The sequence below is a fragment of the Cryptomeria japonica genome, unplaced genomic scaffold (genome assembly GCF_030272615.1).
Source record: "Cryptomeria japonica unplaced genomic scaffold, Sugi_1.0 HiC_scaffold_55, whole genome shotgun sequence".
In the NCBI taxonomy this organism is placed as follows: domain Eukaryota; kingdom Viridiplantae; phylum Streptophyta; class Pinopsida; order Cupressales; family Cupressaceae; genus Cryptomeria; species Cryptomeria japonica.
The window spans coordinates 605,001-630,000 of NW_026728877.1; the positions used below are offsets into that span (position 1 = coordinate 605,001).

The window sequence follows — 25,000 nt, forward strand, 5'->3', positions numbered from 1 at the left end:
AGAACATCCCGTACGGAACCCTTTACCCGAAAACATCCGAACCGCACATGCTCGCGACAGTCCTGCCGTTAGAGAATGCACCGTGCACGCGACCGAGTAAGGCCACTCAGAGACATCCATTTCCCAGGTATATGCCCCCTACGCACTTTTGGTGGCGCAACTCGCACGAACAGTCCCACCTCGACCCCGTAAACAAGCTTTTTTGCCTCGAAGAGTTCGTCGGAGACGAAGAAGCAACCTTCAGTGCAAACGTAGCACTCTTTTGTGCAACCGCCCAAACAACGCCCCCTCTACCCTCTGTCGAAACACTCGGCATTGCTGCTCCCTAAGGTGAGCTTCTCCTCATAGGCAATTCCGCTCTTATCCGGTCACGTTTGTGTGCCCGAATTTCGCAAGGCAACCTCCATGGGACATGGAAAAGACTCGAGAAGAGAGCTCGCTCACGGGAGAGAGAAGCCAAGGAGACCACGAGAGTGCTGAGAGTGGGACAGCGCTGAATAGGCGGGAGAAGCCTGCGCGTATAAACGGAGATATATATCCAATTGCAACGAAGGAACGTGCCAAAGATCGAGAACAATGGCAGAAATGCTAGTAACGTGCACTTCGGGACCAACGCATCACCGGAAGACAACCGCCAAACATCGAAAGAGTCGCGATGCTCCGCAACCTACGTGCAAAGCGGTCGCACACCGGGTAAGGGAGTGAGAGCCCCAAACATAGCTGGGCGAGGCGCTCACTCCGCTCTTTAATATCTCGTTAATACCGCCAAGGAAATGGCACAAGCACACACACACAAGCATCCTCGGAAGAGGACAGTTCGAGTGACAGGTCAAATCCAAGAGTTCCGAAGACTACCTCCAGGAACAATCGGGAACAAGACCGATTACAAGTCGTCGAGTCTGTTACTGGGCGAACACGAGATGCGCACAGGAAATCGATCAGCCCTCACAATGGCCCAAGGCCAGAGATCGGACTGCTACGATTTACCCCAACAATCATCGTGCCACTCTTCGCAGAGAGGTGATAGACGCCAACGAGCCCGCGCATAGCAATCGAGGTGTAAAAAGGGCGTTGAAGGCAGGAAGCCTGGACGAAAGAGGCTACGAGGTCACCTCGAAGCGGTCTAAGAATCGGGCGCACTTGGGGCGACTACCAGTGCCAACCCCTTATCCCGCGGTGCGTCCGACACACAGAAATTTCCAAGGCGGCCAAGGAGCCTCCCCGCATAGCAATCGGGGTGTGAGGTTACGGATGCAGCATTGATAGCAATCGAGGTGTGAGGCGAAGGATGCAGAAGTGAGAGCCGAGGGATGTAGCAGAGATAGCAATCGGGGTGTGTGATGCAGAAGAGATAGCAATCGAGGTGTGCGGTGGGAAGGGCCCAGCAGCCAGAATGCATGAAGCGACGGATGAAGCAGTGATGACAACCGGGCTGTGAGGAGAGGAGGGATGCAGCCAAGAAAGCAATCAGGGCTCGAGGCAAGGGATGCATCAAGGATAGCAATCATGTTGTGAGGCGAGATTCCAAAGGCTAAACGTGAGAGGCTGCAGGGTCGACTCAGAGAGGTCTATGCATGTGAGAGGCTGAAAGCAAGGTCGACTCGGAGCGGTCTATGCATCGGGCGCGCTTGGGGCGACTACCAGTGCCAACCCCTTATCCCGCGACGCGTCCGACAAAGAGAACGTTCCAAGGCGGCAGAGGAGGTTACCAGCCGAAGGATGCAGTAGCAATAACAGGTATAGTTCCGCGGCGGCCGAGAAGACTCACCGCATAGGAATCGGGATGCGAGGCGAGGGATGCGGCGGGAAGGCCCCGACGGCTAAACGGAAGAGGCTGCAGGGCCGCCTCGGAATGGTCCAAGCATCGGATGCGATTGGGACGACTACCAGTGCCAACCCCTTATCCCGCGATGCGTCCGATACACAGATAGTTCCAAGGCGGCCGAGGAGCCTCACCGCATATCAATCGGGGTGCGAGGCGAGGGATGGGGCGGGAAGGCCCCAACGGCTAGACGGAAGAGGCTTCAGGGCCACCTCGGAATGGTCCAAGCATCGGACGCGCTTGGGGCGACTGCCAGTGCCAACCCCTTATCCCGCGATGCATCCGATACACAGATGGTTCCAAGGCGGCCGAGGAGCCTCACCGCATAGCAATCGGGGGTGCGAGGCGAGGGATGGGGCGGGAAGGCCCCAACGGCTAGACGGAAGAGGCTTCAGGGCCGCCTAGGAATGGTCCAAGCATCGGACACGCTTGGGGCGACTACCAGTGACAGCCCCCTATCCCGCGATGCGTCCGATACGAAGATGGTTCCAAGGCGGCCGAGGAGCCTCACCGCATAGCAATCGGGGTGCGAGGTGGGGGATGCGGCGAGATGGCCCCAACGGCTAGACGGAAGAGGCCACAGGGCCGCGTCGGAATAGTCCAAGCATCGGACGCGCTTGGGGCGACTACCAGTGACAACCCCTTATCCCGCGATGCGTCCGATACGAAGATAGTTCCAAGGCGGCCGAGGAGCCTCACCGCATAGCAATCGGGGTGCGAGGTGGGGGATGCGGCGAGATGGCCCCAACGGCTATAGACGGAAGAGGCTGCAGGGCCGCCTCGGAATAGTCCAAGCATCGGACGCGCTTGGGGCCACTACCAGTGACAACCCCTTATCCCGCAATGCGTCCGATACGAAGATAGTTCCAAGGCGGCCGAAGAGCCTCACCGCATAGCAATCGGGGTGCGAGGTGGGGGATGCGGCGAGATGGCCCCAACGGCTAGACGGAAGAGGCCACAGGGCCGCCTCGGAATAGTCCAAGCATCGGACGCGCTTGGGGCGACTACCAGTGACAACCCCTTATCCCGCGATGCGTCCGATACGAAGATAGTTCCCAGGCGGCCGAGGAGCCTCACCGCATAGCAATCGGGGTGCGAGGCGAGGGATGCGGCGAGATGGCCCCAAAGGCTAGACGGAAGAGGCTGCAGGGCTGCCTCGGAATAGTCCAAGCATCGGACGCGCTTGGGGCGACTACCACTGCCAACCCCTTATCCCGCGATGCGTCCGATACACAGATAGTTCCGAGGCGGCCGAGGAGGTGGGGGATGCAGCGAGATGGCCCCAACGGCTAGACGGAAGAGGCTGCAGGGCCGCCTCGGAATAGTCCAAGCATCGGACGCGCTTGGGGCGACTACCAGTGACAACCCCTTATCCCGCGATGCGTCCGATACACAGATAGTTCCGAGGCGGCCAAGGAGCCTCACCGCATAGCAATCGTGGTGCGAGGTGGGGGATGCGGCGAGATGGCCCCAACGGCTAGACGGAAGAGGCTGCAGGGCCGCCTCGGAATGGTCCAAGCATCGGATGCGCTTGGGGCGACTACCACTGCCAACCCCTTATCCCGCGATGCGTCCGATACACAGATAGTTCCAAGGCGGCCGAGGAGCCTCACAGCATAGCAATCAGGGTGCGAGGCGAGGGATGCGGCGAGAAAGCCCCAACGGCTAGAGGGAAGAGGCTTCAGGTCCGCCTCGGAATGGTCCAAGCATCGGACGCGCTTGGGGCGACTACCAGTGACAACCCCTTATCCCGCGACGCGTCCGATACACAGATAGTTCCAAGGCGGCCGAGGAGCCTCACCGCATAGCAATCGGGGTGCGAGGCGAGGGATGCGGCGAGAAGGACCCAACGGCTACACGGAAGAGGCTTCGGGGCCGCCTCGGAATGGTCCAAGCATCGGACGCGCTTGGGGCGACTACCAGTGACAACCCCTTATCCCGCGACGCGTCCGATACACAGATAGTTCCAAGGCGGCCGAGGAGCCTCACCGCATAGCAATCGGGGTGCGAGGCGAGGGATGCGGCGAGAAGGACCCAACGGCTACACGGAAGAGGCTTCGGGGCCGCCTCGGAATGGTCCAAGCATCGGACGCGCTTGGGGCGACTACCAGTGACAACCCCTTATCCCGCGACGCGTCCGATACACAGATAGTTCCAAGGCGGCCGAGGAGCCTCACCGCATAGCAATCGGGGTGCGAGGCGAGGGATGCGGCGAGAAGGACCCAACGGCTAGACGGAAGAGGCTTCGGGTCCGCCTCGGAATGGTCCAAGCATCGGACGCGCTTGGGGCGACTACCAGTGACAACCCCTTATCCCGCGACGCGTCCGATACACAGATAGTTCCAAGGCGGCCGAGGAGCCTCACCGCATAGCAATCGGGGTGCGAGGCGAGGGATGCGGCGAGAAGGACCCAACGGCTAGACGGAAGAGGCTTCGGGTCCGCCTCGGAATGGTCCAAGCATCGGACGCGCTTGGGGCGACTACCAGTGACAACCCCTTATCCCGCGACGCGTCCGATACACAGATAGTTCCAAGGCGGCCGAGGAGCCTCACCGCATAGCAATCGGGGTGCGAGGCGAGGGATGCGGCGAGAAGGACCCAACGGCTAGACGGAAGAGGCTTCGGGTCCGCCTCGGAATGGTCCAAGCATCGGACGCGCTTGGGGCGACTACCAGTGACAACCCCTTATCCCGCGACGCGTCCGATACACAGATAGTTCCGAGGCGGCCGAGGAGCCTCACCGCATAGCAATCGGGGTGCGAGGCGAAGGATGCGGCGAGAAGGACCCAACGGCTAGACGGAAGAGGCTTCGGGTCCGCCTCGGAATGGTCTAAGCATCGGACGCGCTTGGGGCGACTACCAGTGACAACCCCTTATCCCGCGACGCGTCCGATACACAGATAGTTCCAAGGCGGCCGAGGAGCCTCACCGCATAGCAATCGGGGTGCGAGGCGAGGGATGCGGCGAGAAGGACCCAACGGCTAGACGGAAGAGGCTTCAGGGCCGCCTCGGAATGGTCCAAGCATCGAACGCGCTTGGGGCGACTACCAGTGACAACCCCTTATCCCGCGACGCGTCCGATACACAGATAGTTCCGAGGCGGCCGAGGAGCCTCACCGCATAGCAATCGGGGTGCGAGGCGAGGGATGCGGCGAGAAGGACCCAACGGCTAGACGGAAGAGGCTTCAGGGCCGCCTCGGAATGGTCCAAGCATCGGACGCGCTTGGGGCGACTACCAGTGACAACCCCTTATCCCGCGACGCGTCCGATACACAGATAGTTCCGAGGCGGCCGAGGAGCCTCACCGCATAGCAATCGGGGTGCGAGGCGAGGGATGCGGCGAGAAGGACCCAACGGCTAGACGGAAGAGGCTTCAGGGCCGCCTCGGAATGGTCCAAGCATCGGACGCGCTTGGGGCGACTACCAATGACAACCCCTTATCCCGCGACGCGTCCGATACACAGATAGTTCCGAGGCGGCCGAGGAGCCTCACCGCATAGCAATCGGGGTGCGAGGCGAGGGATGCGGCGAGAAGGACCCAACGGCTAGACGGAAGAGGCTTCAGGGCCGCCTCGGAATGGTCCAAGCATCGGACGCGCTTGGGGCGACTACCAGTGACAACCCCTTATCCCGCGACGCGTCCGATACACAGATAGTTCCGAGGCGGCCGAGGAGCCTCACCGCATAGCAATCGGGGTGCGAGGCGAGGGATGCGGCGAGAAGGACCCAACGGCTAGACGGAAGAGGCTTCAGGGCCGCCTCGGAATGGTCCAAGCATCAGACGCGCTTGGGGCGACTACCGTTGCCAACCCCTTATCCCGCGATGCGTCTGATACACAGATAGTTCCGAGGCGGCCGAGGAGCCTCACCGCATAGCAATCGGGTTGCGAGGCAGATTATTGGGAAGGGAACCCCCTGGGATGCGGCTCAAGCAGTGCCCAAAGGGACTGGAATGCGGAATCACATCGAGAGACCCAAATGCTATACGAGGGCTCAAATCGAATTATCGATTTGGCCACGACATGGACGCATCGGAACGACTACCTTTGCCGAACCACTCGCAATTGCATCCATACCGAAACCAATAGACATTTCCGTTAGAGCCCTCGCATAGCATTCGGGAATCTCGCATGCCCCTCTAAATCGACCAATGCTGGCGCTCAATGAAAATCCGAGCGCTACCACCGTTCGAGCGCCAGCATTGGTCGAGTTAGAGGGGCACGGGGGAGAATGCTCCAGTCAACACCTCCCCTATATAAGTTATTTGTCCGATTCTCGCACAACCGTAGTCTGCCTCGTCGAATCAAACAACGGTCCCAGATTCCGACTTCCGTTCCGTAGAGACCCAAAAGCTAGATGGAGGCTCGCAAGAAAGAGAGTCGGCGCATAGCAATCGGGTTTCTCGAACGTTTAGGGACCGAGCTCACTTGCGGATAGGGCAAAATCCGCCAAGCAACCCAAAAGCTAGACGGGGGCTCGAATCGAATCGCCTAGGCGGCCACAACAACGACGTGTTGGATCGACTACCAGTGCCAAACCATTCAGCAAGACTAGTCTGTGTCGAGGCCGGATAGAGATTCTCAGAGAGCGCCCGCATAGCATTTAGGAGACCTGCCGCGTCCCTCACACTCGACAAATGGTGGTGCACGTTTATAAATCCGAGCGATCCCAACCCTTTCAAGCACCAACATCGGTCGAGATAGAGGGGCACGGAGGGGGCTGCGTGAGACAACACAGTCCCCTATATAAGTTATTTGTCCGATTCTCACACATCCGAAGAATGGTCATCAAATCGGACAACAGCCCAAACTTCCGACTTCCGTCCCAGAAAGCCCAAGAGCTATCTAAAACGTTCATGGCCGGAACTCGATCGCGGCTATACCAGTCCGCCAAGCAACCCAAAAGCTAGACTGGAGCTCTAGTCGAATCACCTCTGTGGCCATTGCAAGGACGTGTTGGAGCGACTACCATTGCCGAACCATTCCGCAGGTCGAGTCCATACCAAGGCCGCATAGAGATTCACGATGAGCTCCTGCATAGCAATCAGGAGACTTGCCGTGTCCATCACAATCGATAAATCCTGGTGCAAGATTTTTGCATCCGAGCGCTCCAACCAGTCGAGCACCAGCATCAATCGACATAAACGGGCACGGGGGGAGGATGCTCGAGAACACTACCTCCCCTATATAAGTTATTTGTCCGATTCTCAAGCAGCCGAAGTCTGGTCATCGAATCGGGTCAAAGACCACAACTTCCGACTTTACCCACAATGCAAGTCATCGAATCGAACATCGGCCCCCGAGTCGGACTCCATGCGTATGTCAGGTCATCGGACCCAAATTCCGCCTTCCTGCGCATGGCGGGCCATCAATATCAACTCGGTCATCGGACCCAAACTCCGCCTTTTTGCGTATGGCACGCCTTCAAATCGGTCATCGGACCCAAATTCCGCCTTCCTGTGCATGGCGGGCCATCAACATCAACTCGGTCATCGGACCCAAATTCCGCCTTTCTGCGCATGGCACGCCATCAACTCGGTCATCGGACCCAAATTCCGCCTTCCTGCGCATGGCAGGTCATCGGACACAAATTCAGACCTCGCCAATATGCCTACGTATCGAATCGGTCATCGGACCCAACTTCCGACTTCATCCATACTGTAGGGTCTTTGAGGTTGGCGCGGTGCGCTCAACCCAGGGAGTCGACCCATCGAAGCATACACCTCCCCTATATAAGCTATTTGTCCGATTCCCACACCTGTGTAGTTTGCACCTCTGACCAGGACATCGACCCCAACTTCCGAACTCGACTGCAACGACGGCACCAGCGCCTTGGTGCGCACCTTGCGACGCACAGTCCCAACATTCGCCTTCCTGCACATGGCAGGTCATCGGACCCAAATTCCGACCTCGCGAGTATGCCTACATATCGAATCGGTCATCGGACCCAACTTCCGACTTCATCCATACCGTAGGGTCTTTGAGGTTGGCGCGGTGCGCTCAACCCGGGGAGTCGACCCAACGAAGCATACACCTCCCCTATATAAGCTATTTGTCCGATTCCCACACCTGTGTAGTTTGCACCTCCGATCAAGACATCGACCCCAACTTCCGAACTCGCCTCCAACGACCGAACCAGCGCCTTGGTGCGCACCTTGCAACGCACAGTGCCAACATTCGCCTTCCTGCACGTGGCAGGTCATCGGACCCAAATTCCGACCTCGCGAGTATGCCTACATATCGAATCGGTCATCGGACCCAACTTCCGACTTCATCCATACCGTAGGGTCTTTGAGGTTGGCGCGGTGCGCTCAACCCGGGGAGTCGACCCAACGAAGCATACACCTCCCCTATATAAGCTATTTGTCCGATTCCCACACCTGTGTAGCTTGCACCTCCGATCAGGACATCGACCCCAACTTCCGAACTCGACTAAAAAGACCGCACCAGCGCCTTGGTGTGCACCTTGCAACGCACAGTGTCAACATTCGCCTTCCTGCACATGGCAGGTCATCGGACCCAAATTCCGACCTCATGAGCATACCTACTAATCGAATTGGTCATCGGACCCAACTTCCGACTTCATCCATACCGTAGGGTCTTTGAGGTTGGCGCGGTGCGCTCAACCTGGGGAGTCGACCCATCGAAGCATACACCTCCCCTATATAAGCTATTTGTCCGATTCCGACACCTGTGTAGTTTGCACCTCCGCTCAGGACATCGACCCCAACTTCCGAACTCGCCTGCAACGACCGAACCAGCGCCTTGGTGCGCACCAAAAGTGCGCACTTTTGGAGGGCACTTTTGTGCGCTCCAAAGGTGCGCACTTTTGGAGGGCACTTTTCTGCGCTCCAAAGGTGCGCACTTTTGGAGGGCACTTTTTGGAGGGCACTTTTCTGCGCTCCAAAGGTGCGCACTTTTGGAGGGCACTTTTTGGAGGGCACTTTTCTGCGCTCCAAAGGTGCGCACTTTTGGAGGGCACTTTTTGGAGGGCACTTTTCTGCGCTCCAAAGGTGCGCACTTTTGGAGGGCACTTTTTGGAGGGCACTTTTCTGCGCTCCAAAGGTGCGCACTTTTGGAGGGCACTTTTTGGAGGGCACTTTTCTGCGCTCCAAAGGTGCGCACTTTTGGAGGGCACTTTTCTGCGCTCCAAAGGTGCGCACTTTTGGAGGGCACTTTTTGGAGGGCACTTTTCTGCGCTCCAAAGGTGCGCACTTTTGGAGGGCACTTTTTGGAGGGCACTTTTCTGCGCTCCAAAGGTGCGCACTTTTGGAGGGCACTTTTTGGAGGGCACTTTTCTGCGCTCCAAAGGTGCGCACTTTTGGAGGGCACTTTTGTGCACTCCAAAGGTGCGCACTTTTGGAGGGCACTTTTCCTGTGCTCCAAAGGTGCACACCTAGGTGAGCACCTTCGACCACACCTTGTAGCACACCAAACTCTGACTTTCGACTTCATCCGCAATGCAGGGTCTTTGAGGTTGGCGCAATGCGCACAACCAGGGGAGTCGACCCATCAAACCCAACACCTCCCCTATATAAGCTATTTGTCTGATTCTCATACATGCGTAGCCTGCAGGAGCAATTAGGACATCGACCCCAACTTTCGGCTTCTAAACGAAAACAAGGTCTTTGAGGTTGGTGTAATGCGAACAACTAGGGGAGTCAACCCATCAAACCCAACACCTCCCCTATATAAGCTATTTGTCTGATTCTCATACATGTGTAGTCTACAGGAGCAATTAGGACATCGACCCCAACTTTTGACTTCTTAACGAAAACAAGGTCTTTGAGGTTGACGTAATGCGCACAACCAGGGGAGTCGACCCATCAAACCCAACACCTCCCCTATATAAGCTATTTGTCCGATTCTCATACATGTGTAGCCTGCAGGAGCCATTAGGACATTGACCCCAACTTTTGACTTCTTAACGAAAACAAGGTCTTTGAGGTTGGCGTAATGCGCACAACCAAGGGAGTTGACCCATCAAACCCAACACCTCCCCTATATAAGCTATTTGTCTGATTCTCATACATGTGTAGCCTGCAACAACGATTAGGACATCCACCCCAACTTCTGAATTCGTCTGCGTTGACCGCACCAAAGGTGCACGCCTTGGTGCTCACCAAAATCCGACTTCCGACTTCTTCTGCTATGCGGGGTCTTTGAGGTTGGCGCAGTGCGCACAACCAGGGGAGTCAACCCACCGAATGCAACACCTCCCCTATATAAGCTATTTGTCTGATTCTCATACATGCGTAGACTGCAGCAATGATTAGGACATCCACCCCAACTTTTGACTTCTTAAACAAGACAGGGTCTTTGAAGTTGGTGCAGTGCACACAACCAGGGGAGTCGACCCATCAAACGCAACACCTCCCCTATATAAAGCTATTTGTCCGATTCTCATACGTGTAGTCTGCAGCAGCGATTAGGACATCGACCCCAACTTCCGAATTCGTTTGCATTGACCGCACCAAAGGTGCACGCCTTGGTGTGCACCCTGGAGTGCACTTTGGTGCTCACCTCGGTGCACACTTTGGTGTGCACCTCGGTGTGCACCAAAGGTGCGCACCTTGGAGCGCACCAAAGGTGTACACTTTGGAGCGCACCACATAGGGTCTTTGAGAGGTTGGCGCAGTGCGCACACCAAGGTGGGTGTTGAGGTGCGTGCCGAGGTGGGTGGGTGCTAGGGTGCGCTCCATGGTGGGTGCCAGGGTGGGTGCGTGCTAGGGTGGATTCCAAAGAGGGTCATAGGGTGGGTGCCAAGGTGGGTTGGTGATATAGTGGGTTCAAAGGTGGGTACTAGGGTGGGTTCCAAGGTGGGTCACAAGTTGGGTGCCAGGATGCGTGGGTGTTAGGTTGGGTGCCAAGGTGGGCTCCTGCGTGGGTGGGTGCTAGGGTGGGTTTCAAGGTGGACGCGAGGGCGGGTGCCAAGGTGGGTAACAAGTTGGGTGTTAGGATGGGTGAGTGCTAGAGTGGGTGCCAAGGTGGGTGGGTGCTAAGGTGGATGCCAAGGTGGTTCACAGGGTGGGTGGGTTCTAGGGTGAGTTCCAAGGTGGGTCACAGGTTCAGTGCTAGGGTGGGTGTCAAGGCGGGTGTCGAGGTGCCTGGGTGCTAGGGTGTGGATGCCAATGTGGGTCATAGGGTGGGTACTAGGGTGGGCTGCAATGTGGGTGCCAAGGTGGGTAACATGCTCGGTGGGTTCTAAATTGGGTGCCAGGGTGGGTGTGCACCCACCTTGCCCGAGGTGGGTGCCAAGGTGCCAGTGTGGGTGGGTGCTAAGGTGGATGCCAAGGTGGGTGAGAAGGTGGGTGATAGGTTGAGTGGTAGGATGGGTGGGTGCCAAGATGGGTCACAGGGTGGGTGCAAGGGTGGGTAGGTGCTAGGGTTGGTGTCAGGGTGGGTGGGTGCTAGGTTGGGTTCCAAGGTGGGTGCGAGGGTGAGTGTCAAGGTGGGTCACAGGTTAGGTGCTAGGATGGGTGAGTGCTAGGGTGCAAAGGTGCCAGGGTGGGTGCTAGGATGGGTCGATGCTAGGGTGAGTGGCAAGGTGGGTCCACAAGTGTCAAGGTGGGTGCCGAGGTGGGTGCCAAGTCGGCGACTGCTATGGTGGATGCCAAGGTGGGTCACGGGGTGGGTGCCAAGTTGCTAGGTTGGGTTCCAAGGTGGGTGCCAACGTGGGTGCTAGGGTGCGTGGGTTAAAGGGTGTGTCACAACGTGGGTGCCAGGATGGGTGCGCACCCACACTGGCCAAGACGGGTGCGGGTGCAAGGTTGGGTTCCAAGCCCGGTCACAGGCTGGGTGCTAGGATGGGTGGGTGCCAAGGTGGGCACCAGGGTGGGTGCACCCACCCTGGCCAAGGTGGGTCACGGGGTGGGTCCTAGGGTGGGTAACGGGGTGGGTACTAAGGTGCGTGCCAAGGTGGGTCATAGGGTGGGTGCCAAGGTGGGCACCAGGGTGGGTGTGCACCAACCCTAGCCAGGGTAGGTCACGGGGTGGTTGTCGGGGTGGGCGTCAAGGAGCCAAGGTGGGTGGCAAGTAGCCAAGTTGCGTGCCAAGGTGGGTGTCGGGGTGGGTGCCAAGGATCCAAGGTGGGTGCCAAGGAACCAAGGTGGGTGTCTGGGTGGGTGCCGAGGTGGGAGCCAGGGTGGGTCCCAAGGTGAGTGCAAAGGTGGGTGCCAGGGTCAAGGTGAGTGCCAATGTGGGTTCCAAGGTGCCAGGGTCAGGGTGAGTGCCAATGTGGGTTCAAAGGTGCTAAGTTGGGTGCGAGGTTGGGTGCGAGGGTGGGTGGGTGCCAAGGTGTGCTAGGTGGAAGCCCGGGTGGGTCGGCATCCCATGGGTGTCGAGTTGGGTGCCTGATGGGTGCTTCTTGTCAAGTTTTAGTCGTCGGGACTCATTTCGAGCCTTAGAGGTCGTTTCTTGTCCGGTTGCCCTGTCTTCGACCTGGGAACCCAATTTTGGTCCTCGGGTCCCATTTTTTTTTGTCTCGCATCCCACTTTTGGCCTGTGGCCTTTTCGGGGTCGATTCTCGTTTTGGGCATCAGAGCATGTTTCTTCTCCTAAAACCCAATATTTGTTTATTAAGTCTCGGAACACATTTTTGTTCTCGTGGACCCATCATGGGTCTTGGAACGCATTTGTGGTCCTTGGGTCCCATTTTGCATCCCGAAACTTGTGTTTTGGTGCTTGATCCCTATTTTGGGTGCCCACCTTGCACCAAGTGCGCACCCGGGGCAAACCGAGCGCCTTGGTGCACCGGGGCAAGATCGAGCGTGCACCCGAGGCGCCCCGAACATGCACCAAGGTGCACTCGGCCCACATGTGAGCGCAGGTCGTTGCGCCCGAGGTGGTGTGTGGGCACCGCGTTGCAGACGGGACACTGCACGCACACGACGCCCCCTCCAGGTGCACGCACGTAGGCCGGGCCGGGTGCACACCCGACGCCCTAGCAAGGTGCGCGCACCCGGGCAGGGCTCACACTTGGCGAACGGGGCGCACTTCGCGAGGGAGGGTGTGCACCTCGACGGGGGTGGGTGGCCGGGGTGGATTCGCACGTGGGTCGCGGTTTGCTAAGTACACACTGCGACAAGCTCATAACGGGTGCGATCATACCAGCATTAGTGCACCGGATCCCATCAGAACTCCGCAGTTAAGCGCGCTTGGGCCGGAGTAGTACTGGGATGGGTGACCTCCCGGGAAGTCCCGGTGTTGCACCCTTTTTTAGTTTTTCGCCGGGCGTCGCAATGCTATTTGAATAAACCTTTTGCCCGTTTGCGTTCTCGTCGGGGCCGGGCCGGGCCGGGGTGCGCTGCCCGCACTACCGCGCGCGCGGGGGCGACACCGAGCGCGCACCCGAGGCACCCCGAGCACACAGGCCACGGTGCAACCCGGGCGTTGTGCGCGCACCCCGGTGCGCCCGAGGTGCTGCGCGCGCACCCAGGTGAAATCGGTGTGCACCTCGGCCAGTGCGCGCTCGGTCGAGTCGCGCACGTTGGCCAAGGTGCACGGTGATGTTTCTTACTCTAAGGTTCCGCACCAGACGCCCGGGACAGGTGAGCGAAGCTGGGCGGGGCCGGGTGCGCGGCCGGGGCAGGTGCACGCAGCTGGAGAGAGCTTTGGAGCACACTTCGGAGCGCACCAATGATGCGCTCCATTCAAAAGTTTCCTGAAAAGGCAAAAAAAGTTGAGATTATAGAATTTCCCACTTGAGAGATTGTAAAAAAAAAAAATTTAAAATGAAGGAAACGCGGGTGCCAAGGTGTGCGCAGCCCAGCCAAGGTGTGCGCACCAAGGCGCCCACCCTGGCGAAGGTGCACGCAAGGTGCGCACCCGAGGCAAACCGGACAATTAACCCAACTTTCGACTTCGCGCGCACCTTGGAGCGCACTTCGGAGCGCTCCTTGGTGCGCACCAATCTTGGGCACCTCGGAGTGCACCATGGCGCCCACCAAGGTGCGCACCCGGGGCAAACCGAGCTCCGACTTCGTGCGCACCTTGGAGCGCACGAAAGGTGCGCACCATGGCGCCCACCAAGGTGCGCAGCCCAGCCAAGGCGTGCGCATCAAGGTGCGCACCCTGGCGAAGGTGCGCACCCGGGGCAAACCGAGCTCCGACTTCGTGCGCACCTTGGAGCGCACAAAAGGTGCGCAACCCAGCCAAGGTGTGCGCACCCCGGTCAAACCGAGCTCCGAATCGTGCGCACCAGAGGTGCACGCCATCGTGCGCACCTTGGAGCACACTTCGGAGCCCTCCTTGGTGCGCGCCGATGTTGCGCACCTCGGAGCGCACCCGGGGAAAACAATGCAATTAACCCGACTTTCGACTTCGTGGGCACCTCGGAGCGCTCTCGGGTTCGCACCTCGGAGCACACCGAGGTGCGCACCTTTGATGCGCTGCCTTCACCAATTTCCAGAAAAGGCAAGAAAACATTGAGAAGGTGTGCGCACCGAGGTGCCCACCCTGGCGAAGGTGCACGCGAGGTGCGCACCCGGGGCAAACCGGGCTCCGACTTCGTGCACGCCGCACCTTGGAGCACACTTCGGAGCGCTCCTTGGTGCGCACCAGGGCGCGCAACCCAGCCGAGGTGCCCACCCCGGCGAAGGTGCACGCGAGGTGCGCACCCGGGGCAAACCGGGCTCCGACTTCGTGCACGCCATGGTGCCCACCGCGGCGAAGGTGCACGCGAGGTGCGCACCCGGGGCAAACCGGGCTCCGACTTCGTGCACGCCGCACCTTGGAGCACACTTCGGAGCGCTCCTTGGTGCGCACCATGGTGCCCACCAGGGCGCGCAACCCCGCCGAAGGTGCACGCGAGGTGCGCACCCGGGGCAAACCGGGCTCCGACTTCGTGCACGCCGCACCTTGGAGCACACTTCGGAGCGCTCCTTGGTGCGCACCATGGTGCCCACCAGGGCGCGCAACCCCGCCGAAGGTGCACGCGAGGTGCGCACCCGGGGCAAACCGGGCTCCGACTTCGTGCACGCCATGGTGCGCACCGCGGCGAAGGTGCGCACCCGGGGCAAACCGGGCTCCGACTTCGTGCACGCCGCACCTTGGAGCACACTTCGGAGCGCTCCTTGGTGCGCACCAGGGCGCGCAACCCAGCCGAGGTGCCCACCCCGGCGAAGGTGCACGCGAGGTGCGTACCCGGGGCAAACCGGGCTCCGACTTCGTGCACGCCGCACCTTGGAGCACACTTCGGAGCGCTCCTTGGTGCGCACCATGGTGCCCACCAGGCCGCGCAACCCAGCCAAGGTGTGCGCACCAAGGTGCACGCGAGGTGCGCACCCGGGGCAAACCGGGGTCCGACTTCGTGCACGCCGCACCTTGGAGCACACATCGGGGCGCTCCCGGGTTCGCACCGGCGTTGCGCACCGTGGTGGGCACCTCGGAGCACACCAAGGTGGGCAGCGAGGTGCGCACCTTTGATGCGATGCCTTCACTAATTTCCATAAAAGGCAAAAAAAAAACGAGATTTTAAAATTTCCGTTTTGAAAGATAGTGAGAAAAAGGGAATGCTGGTGCCATCTTGAGCCCGCCCTGGTGCGCAGCCCAGCCAAGGTGTGCGCACCAAGGTGCCCACCCTGGCGAAGGTGCGCGCCCGGGCAATTAACCCAACTTCCAACTTCGCGCGCGCCAGGGTGGGAGCGCACCCAACAACCGGGCCTGGGAAGAGCCAATGCGAGAAACCCCACCAAACGCTCTGACAAAAAAAGAGGGGGCGCTCCAGTAACCCCGCTTCGGAGCGCACCCTGGGCAAACCCAGCCAAGGTGCCCACCCCGGCCAAGGTGCAGGCGAGGTGCGCACCCGGGGCAAACCGGGCTCCGACAACGTGCACGCCGCACCTTGGAGCACACTTCGTAGCGCTCCCGGGTGCGCACCTCAGAGCACACCAAGGTGGGCAGCGAGGTGCGCACCTTTGATGCGCTGCCTTCACTAATTTCCAGAAAAGGCAAAAAAAAAAGGAGATTTTAAAATTTCCGTTTTGAAAGATAGTGAAAAAAACGGAACGCGCGTGCCATCTTGAGCCCGCCCTGGTGCGCAGCCCAGGTAAGGTGCCCACCCTGGCAAAGGTGCGCACCCGGGCAATTAACCCTACTTCCGACTTCGTGCGCGCCAGGGTGGCAACCGGGCCTCGGAAGAGCCAATGCGAGAAACCCCACCAAACGCTCCGACAAAAAAAGAGGCGGCGCTCCAATAACCCCGCTTCGGAGCGCAGCCGGGGCAAACCCAGCCAAGGTGCCCACCCCGACGAAGGTGCACGCGAGGTGCGCACCCGGGGCAAACCGGGCTCCGACAACGTGCACGCAGCACCTTGGAGCACACTTCGAAGCACTCCCGGGTGCCCACCGGCGTTGCGCACCGTGGTGGGCAGCGAGGTGCGCACCTTTGATGCGCTGCCTTCACTAATTTCCAGAAAAAGGCAAAAAAAAATGAGATTTTAAAATTTCCGTTTTGAAAGATAGTGAAAAAAAAGGAACGCGGGTGCCATCTTGAGCCCGCCCTGGTGCGCAGCCCAGGCAAGGCATGCGCACCAAGGTGCCCACCCGAGGTGCACACCCGGGGCAAACCGGGCTCCGACTTCGTGCAGGCCGCACCTTGGAGCACACTTCGGAGCGCTCCTTGGTGCGCACCATGGTGCCCACCAGGGCGCGCAACCCAGCCAAGGTCTGCACACCAAGGTGCCCACCCCGGCGAAGGTGCACGCGAGGTGCGCACCCGGGGCAAACCGGGCTCCGACTTCGTGCACGCCATGGTGCCCACCGCGGCGAAGGTGCACGCGAGGTGCGCACCCGGGGCAAACCGGGCTCCGACTTCGTGCACGCCGCACCTTGGAGCACACTTCGGAGCGCTCCTTGGTGCGCACCATGGTGCCCACCAGGGCGCGCAACCCAGCCAAGGTGTGCGCACCAAGGTGCACGCGAGGTGCGCACCCGGGGCAAACCGGGGTCCGACTTCGTGCACGCCGCACCTTGGAGCACACATCGGAGCGCTCCCAGGTTCGCACCAGCGTTGCGCACCTTTGATGCGCTGCCTTCACTAATTTCCAGAAAAGGCAAAAAAAAACGAGATTTTAAAATTTCCGTTCTGAAAGATAGTGAAAAAAACGGAACGCGGGTGCCATCTTGAGCCCTTCCTGGTGCGCACCCCAGGCAAGTTGTGCGCACCAAGGTGCCCACCCTGGCGGAGGTGCGCGCCCGGGGCAATCCGGGCTCCGACTTCGTGCACTGCATGGTGCCCACCAAGGCGCGCAACCCAGCCAAGGTGCCCACCGCAGCGAAGGTGCACGCGAGGTGCGCACGCGAGGTGCACACCCGGGGCAAACCGGGCTCCGACTTCGTGCACGCCGCACCTTGGAGCACACTTCAGAGCGCTCCTTGGTGCGCACCAGGGCGCGCAACCCAGCCGAGGTGCCCACCCCGGCGAAGGTGCACGCGAGGTGCGCACCCGGGGCAAACCGGGCTCCGACTTCGTGCACGCCATGGTGCCCACCGCGGCGAAGGTGCGCACCCGGGGCAAACCGGGCTCCGACTTCGTGCACGCCGCACCTTGGAGCACACTTCGGAGCGCTCCTTGGTGCGCACCATGGTGCCCACCAGGCCGCGCAACCCAGCCAAGGTGTGCGCACCAAGGTGCACGCGAGGTGCGCACCCGGGGCAAACCGGGGTCCGACTTCGTGCACGCCGCACCTTGGAGCACACATCGGGGCGCTCCCGGGTTCGCACCGGCGTTGCGCACCGTGGTGGGCACCTCGGAGCACACCAAGGTGGGCAGCGAGGTGCGCACCTTTGATGCGATGCCTTCACTAATTTCCATAAAAGGCAAAAAAAAAACGAGATTTTAAAATTTCCGTTTTGAAAGATAGTGAGAAAAAGGGAATGCTGGTGCCATCTTGAGCCCGCCCTGGTGCGCAGCCCAGCCAAGGTTTGCGCACCAAGGTGCCCACCCTGGCGAAGGTGCGCGCCCGGGCAATTAACCCAACTTCCAACTTCGCGCGCGCCAGGGTGGGAGCGCACCCAACAACCGGGCCTGGGAAGAGCCAATGCGAGAAACCCCACCAAACTCTCTGACAAAAAAAGAGGGGGCGCTCCAGTAACCCCGCTTCGGAGCGCACCCTGGGCAAACCCAGCCAAGGTGCCCACCCCGGCCAAGGTGCAGGCGAGGTGCGCACCCGGGGCAAACCGGGCTCCGACAACGTGCACGCCGCACCTTGGAGCACACTTCGTAGCGCTCCCGGGTGCGCACCTCAGAGCACACCAAGGTGGGCAGCGAGGTGCGCACCTTTGATGCGCTGCCTTCACTAATTTCCAGAAAAGGCAAAAAAAAAAGGAGATTTTAAAATTTCCGTTTTGAAAGATAGTGAAAAAAACGGAACGCGCGTGCCATCTTGAGCCCGCCCTGGTGCGCAGCCCAGGTAAGGTGCCACCCTGGCAAAGGTGCGCACCCGGGCAATTAACCCTACTTCCGACTTCGTGCGCGCCAGGGTGGCAACCGGGCCTCGGAAGAGCCAATGCGAGAAACCCCACCAAACGCTCCGACAAAAAAAGAGGCGGCGCTCCAATAACCCCGCTTCGGAGCGCAGCCGGGGCAAACCAAGCCAAGGTGCCCACCCCGACGAAGGTGCACGCGAGGTGCGCACCCGGGGCAAACCGGGCTCCGACAACGTGCACGCAGCACCTTGGAGCACACTTCGAAGCACTCCCGGGTGCCCACCGGCGTTGCGCACCGTGGTGGGCAGCGAGGTGCGCACCTTTGATGCGCTGCCTTCACTAATTTCCAGAAAAAGGCAAAAAAAAATGAGATTTTAAAATTTCCGTTTTGAAAGATAGTGAAAAAAAAGGAACGCGGGTGCCATCTTGAGCCCGCCCTGGTGCGCAGCCCAGGCAAGGCATGCGCACCAAGGTGCCCACCCGAGGTGCACACCCGGGGCAAACCGGGCTCCGACTTCGTGCAGGCCGCACCTTGGAGCACACTTCGGAGCGCTCCTTGGTGCGCACCATGGTGCCCACCAGGGCGCACCCGAGGCAAACCGGGCTCCGACTTCGTGCACGCCGCACCTTGGAGCACACATCGGAGCGCTCCCAGGTTCGCACCAGCGTTGCGCACCTTTGATGCGCTGCCTTCACTAATTTCCAGAAAAGGCAAAAAAAAACGATATTTTAAAATTTCCGTTCTGAAAGATAGTGAAAAAAACGGAACGCGGGTGCCATCTTGAGCCCTTCCTGATGCGCAGCCCAGGCAAGTTGTGCGCACCAAGGTGCCCACCCTGGCGGAGGTGCGCGCCCGGGGCAAACCGGGCTCCGACTTCGTGCACTGCATGGTGCCCACCAAGGCGCGCAACCCAGCCAAGGTGCCCACCGCAGCGAAGGTGCACGCGAGGTGCGCACCCGAGGTGCACACCCGGGGCAAACCGGGCTCCGACTTCGTGCACGCCGCACCTTGGAGCACACTTCAGAGCGCTCCTTGGTACGCACCAGGGCGCGCAACCCAGCCAAGGTGCTCACCCCGGCGAAGGTGCACGCGAGGTGCGCACCCGGGGCAAACCGGGCTCGGACTTCGTGCACGCCGCACCTTGGAGCACACATCGGAGCGCTCCCGGGTTCGCACCAGCATTGCGCACCTTTGATGCGCTGCCTTCACTAATTTCCAGAAAAGGCAAAAAAAAGAAAAAAATGAGATTTTAAAATTTCCGTTTTGAAAGATAGTAAAAAAAACGGAACGCGGGTGCCATCTTGAGCCCGCCCTGGTGTGCAGCCCAGGCAAGTTGTGCGCACCAAGGCACCCACCCTGGCCAAGGTGGGTCACGGGGTGGGTCCTAGGGTGGGTAACGGGGTGGGTACTAAGGTGCGTGCCAAGGTGGGTCATAGGGTGGGTGCCAAGGTGGGCACCAGGGTGGGTGTGCACCAACCCTAGCCAGGGTAGGTCACGGGGTGGTTGTCGGGGTGGGCGTCAAGGAGCCAAGGTGGGTGGCAAGTAGCCAAGTTGCGTGCCAAGGTGGGTGTCGGGGTGGGTGCCAAGGATCCAAGGTGGGTGCCAAGGAACCAAGGTGGGTGTCTGGGTGGGTGCCGAGGTGGGAGCCAGGGTGGGTCCCAAGGTGAGTGCAAAGGTGGGTGCCAGGGTCAAGGTGAGTGCCAATGTGGGTTCCAAGGTGCCAGGGTCAGGGTGAGTGCCAATGTGGGTTCAAAGGTGCTAAGTTGGGTGCGAGGTTGGGTGCGAGGGTGGGTGGGTGCCAAGGTGTGCTAGGTGGAAGCCCGGGTGGGTCGGCATCCCATGGGTGTCGAGTTGGGTGCCTGATGGGTGCTTCTTGTCAAGTTTTAGTCGTCGGGACTCATTTCGAGCCTTAGAGGTCGTTTCTTGTCCGGTTGCCCTGTCTTCGACCTGGGAACCCAATTTTGGTCCTCGGGTCCCATTTTTTTTTGTCTCGCATCCCACTTTTGGCCTGTGGCCTTTTCGGGGTCGATTCTCGTTTTGGGCATCAGAGCATGTTTCTTCTCCTAAAACCCAATATTTGTTTATTAAGTCTCGGAACACATTTTTGTTCTCGTGGACCCATCATGGGTCTTGGAACGCATTTGTGGTCCTTGGGTCCCATTTTGCATCCCGAAACTTGTGTTTTGGTGCTTGATCCCTATTTTGGGTGCCCACCTTGCACCAAGTGCGCACCCGGGGCAAACCGAGCGCCTTGGTGCACCGGGGCAAGATCGAGCGTGCACCCGAGGCGCCCCGAACATGCACCAAGGTGCACTCGGCCCACATGTGAGCGCAGGTCGTTGCGCCCGAGGTGGTGTGTGGGCACCGCGTTGCAGACGGGACACTGCACGCACACGACGCCCCCTCCAGGTGCACGCACGTAGGCCGGGCCGGGTGCACACCCGACGCCCTAGCAAGGTGCGCGCACCCGGGCAGGGCTCACACTTGGCGAACGGGGCGCACTTCGCGAGGGAGGGTGTGCACCTCGACGGGGGTGGGTGGCCGGGGTGGATTCGCACGTGGGTCGCGGTTTGCTAAGTACACACTGCGACAAGCTCATAACGGGTGCGATCATACCAGCGTTAGTGCACCGGATCCCATCAGAACTCCGCAGTTAAGCGCGCTTGGGCCGGAGTAGTACTGGGATGGGTGACCTCCCGGGAAGTCCCGGTGTTGCACCCTTTTTTAGTTTTTCGCCGGGCGTCGCAATGCTATTTGAATAAACCTTTTGCCCGTTTGCGTTCTCGTCGGGGCCGGGCCGGGCCGGGGTGCGCTGCCCGCACTACCGCGCGCGCGGGGGCGACACCGAGCGCGCACCCGAGGCGCCCCGAGCACACAGGCCACGGTGCAACCCGGGCGTTGTGCGCGCACCCCGGTGCGCCCGAGGTGCTGCGCGCGCACCCAGGTGAAATCGGTGTGCACCTCGGCCAGTGCGCGCTCGGTCGAGTCGCGCACGTTGGCCAAGGTGCACGGTGATGTTTCTTACTCTAAGGTTCCGCACCAGACGCCCGGGACAGGTGAGCGAAGCTGGGCGGGGCCGGGTGCGCGGCCGGGGCAGGTGCACGCAGCTGGAGAGAGCTTTGGAGCACACTTCGGAGCGCACCAATGATGCGCTCCATTCAAAAGTTTCCTGAAAAGGCAAAAAAAGTTGAGATTATAGAATTTCCCACTTGAGAGATTGTAAAAAAAAAAAATTTAAAATGAAGGAAACGCGGGTGCCAAGGTGTGCGCAGCCCAGCCAAGGTGTGCGCACCAAGGCGCCCACCCTGGCGAAGGTGCACGCAAGGTGCGCACCCGAGGCAAACCGGACAATTAACCCAACTTTCGACTTCGCGCGCACCTTGGAGCGCACTTCGGAGCGCTCCTTGGTGCGCACCAATCTTGGGCACCTCGGAGTGCACCATGGCGCCCACCAAGGTGCGCACCCGGGGCAAACCGAGCTCCGACTTCGTGCGCACCTTGGAGCGCACGAAAGGTGCGCACCATGGCGCCCACCAAGGTGCGCAGCCCAGCCAAGGCGTGCGCATCAAGGTGCGCACCCTGGCGAAGGTGCGCACCCGGGGCAAACCGAGCTCCGACTTCGTGCGCACCTTGGAGCGCACAAAAGGTGCGCAACCCAGCCAAGGTGTGCGCACCCCGGTCAAACCGAGCTCCGAATCGTGCGCACCAGAGGTGCACGCCATCGTGCGCACCTTGGAGCACACTTCGGAGCCCTCCTTGGTGCGCGCCGATGTTGCGCACCTCGGAGCGCACCCGGGGAAAACAATGCAATTAACCCGACTTTCGACTTCGTGGGCACCTCGGAGCGCTCTCGGGTTCGCACCTCGGAGCACACCGAGGTGCGCACCTTTGATGCGCTGCCTTCACCAATTTCCAGAAAAGGCAAGAAAACATTGAGAAGGTGTGCGCACCGAGGTGCCCACCCTGGCGAAGGTGCACGCGAGGTGCGCACCCGGGGCAAACCGGGCTCCGACTTCGTGCACGCCGCACCTTGGAGCACACTTCGGAGCGCTCCTTGGTGCGCACCAGGGCGCGCAACCCAGCCGAGGTGCCCACCCCGGCGAAGGTGCACGCGAGGTGCGCACCCGGGGCAAACCGGGCTCCGACTTCGTGCACGCCATGGTGCCCACCGCGGCGAAGGTGCACGCGAGGTGCGCACCCGGGGCAAACCGGGCTCCGACTTCGTGCACGCCGCACCTTGGAGCACACTTCGGAGCGCTCCTTGGTGCGCACCATGGTGCCCACCAGGGCGCGCAACCCCGCCGAAGGTGCACGCGAGGTGCGCACCCGGGGCAAACCGGGCTCCGACTTCGTGCACGCCGCACCTTGGAGCACACTTCGGAGCGCTCCTTGGTGCGCACCATGGTGCCCACCAGGGCGCGCAACCCCGCCGAAGGTGCACGCGAGGTGCGCACCCGGGGCAAACCGGGCTCCGACTTCGTGCACGCCATGGTGCGCACCGCGGCGAAGGTGCGCACCCGGGGCAAACCGGGCTCCGACTTCGTGCACGCCGCACCTTGGAGCACACTTCGGAGCGCTCCTTGGTGCGCACCAGGGCGCGCAACCCAGCCGAGGTGCCCACCCCGGCGAAGGTGCACGCGAGGTGCGTACCCGGGGCAAACCGGGCTCCGACTTCGTGCACGCCGCACCTTGGAGCACACTTCGGAGCGCTCCTTGGTGCGCACCATGGTGCCCACCAGGCCGCGCAACCCAGCCAAGGTGTGCGCACCAAGGTGCACGCGAGGTGCGCACCCGGGGCAAACCGGGGTCCGACTTCGTGCACGCCGCACCTTGGAGCACACATCGGGGCGCTCCCGGGTTCGCACCGGCGTTGCGCACCGTGGTGGGCACCTCGGAGCACACCAAGGTGGGCAGCGAGGTGCGCACCTTTGATGCGATGCCTTCACTAATTTCCATAAAAGGCAAAAAAAAAACGAGATTTTAAAATTTCCGTTTTGAAAGATAGTGAGAAAAAGGGAATGCTGGTGCCATCTTGAGCCCGCCCTGGTGCGCAGCCCAGCCAAGGTGTGCGCACCAAGGTGCCCACCCTGGCGAAGGTGCGCGCCCGGGCAATTAACCCAACTTCCAACTTCGCGCGCGCCAGGGTGGGAGCGCACCCAACAACCGGGCCTGGGAAGAGCCAATGCGAGAAACCCCACCAAACGCTCTGACAAAAAAAGAGGGGGCGCTCCAGTAACCCCGCTTCGGAGCGCACCCTGGGCAAACCCAGCCAAGGTGCCCACCCCGGCCAAGGTGCAGGCGAGGTGCGCACCCGGGGCAAACCGGGCTCCGACAACGTGCACGCCGCACCTTGGAGCACACTTCGTAGCGCTCCCGGGTGCGCACCTCAGAGCACACCAAGGTGGGCAGCGAGGTGCGCACCTTTGATGCGCTGCCTTCACTAATTTCCAGAAAAGGCAAAAAAAAAAGGAGATTTTAAAATTTCCGTTTTGAAAGATAGTGAAAAAAACGGAACGCGCGTGCCATCTTGAGCCCGCCCTGGTGCGCAGCCCAGGTAAGGTGCCCACCCTGGCAAAGGTGCGCACCCGGGCAATTAACCCTACTTCCGACTTCGTGCGCGCCAGGGTGGCAACCGGGCCTCGGAAGAGCCAATGCGAGAAACCCCACCAAACGCTCCGACAAAAAAAGAGGCGGCGCTCCAATAACCCCGCTTTGGAGCGCAGCCGGGGCAAACCCAGCCAAGGTGCCCACCCCGACGAAGGTGCACGCGAGGTGCGCACCCGGGGCAAACCGGGCTCCGACAACGTGCACGCAGCACCTTGGAGCACACTTCGAAGCACTCCCGGGTGCCCACCGGCGTTGCGCACCGTGGTGGGCAGCGAGGTGCGCACCTTTGATGCGCTGCCTTCACTAATTTCCAGAAAAAGGCAAAAAAAAATGAGATTTTAAAATTTCCGTTTTGAAAGATAGTGAAAAAAAAGGAACGCGGGTGCCATCTTGAGCCCGCCCTGGTGCGCAGCCCAGGCAAGGCATGCGCACCAAGGTGCCCACCCGAGGTGCACACCCGGGGCAAACCGGGCTCCGACTTCGTGCAGGCCGCACCTTGGAGCACACTTCGGAGCGCTCCTTGGTGCGCACCATGGTGCCCACCAGGGCGCGCAACCCAGCCAAGGTCTGCACACCAAGGTGCCCACCCCGGCGAAGGTGCACGCGAGGTGCGCACCCGGGGCAAACCGGGCTCCGACTTCGTGCACGCCATGGTGCCCACCGCGGCGAAGGTGCACGCGAGGTGCGCACCCGGGGCAAACCGGGCTCCGACTTCGTGCACGCCGCACCTTGGAGCACACTTCGGAGCGCTCCTTGGTGCGCACCATGGTGCCCACCAGGGCGCGCAACCCAGCCAAGGTGTGCGCACCAAGGTGCACGCGAGGTGCGCACCCGGGGCAAACCGGGGTCCGACTTCGTGCACGCCGCACCTTGGAGCACACATCGGAGCGCTCCCAGGTTCGCACCAGCGTTGCGCACCTTTGATGCGCTGCCTTCACTAATTTCCAGAAAAGGCAAAAAAAAACGAGATTTTAAAATTTCCGTTCTGAAAGATAGTGAAAAAAACGGAACGCGGGTGCCATCTTGAGCCCTTCCTGGTGCGCAGCCCAGGCAAGTTGTGCGCACCAAGGTGCCCACCCTGGCGGAGGTGCGCGCCCGGGGCAATCCGGGCTCCGACTTCGTGCACTGCATGGTGCCCACCAA

General features: G+C 60.6%; 2 non-coding genes across 2 annotated transcripts; both read left to right on the forward strand.

Annotated features, from left to right (window-relative positions):
• Nucleotides 1-12,916: 12,916 nt before the first annotated feature.
• LOC131863002 (5S ribosomal RNA) lies at nucleotides 12,917-13,035 on the forward strand. The gene has a single exon (XR_009361937.1). It is a non-coding gene; the product is annotated as a 5S ribosomal RNA (ribosomal RNA).
• Nucleotides 13,036-20,852: 7,817 nt separating this feature from the next.
• Nucleotides 20,853-20,971, forward strand: LOC131863101 (5S ribosomal RNA). The gene has a single exon (XR_009362036.1). It is a non-coding gene; the product is annotated as a 5S ribosomal RNA (ribosomal RNA).
• Nucleotides 20,972-25,000: the final 4,029 nt, after the last annotated feature.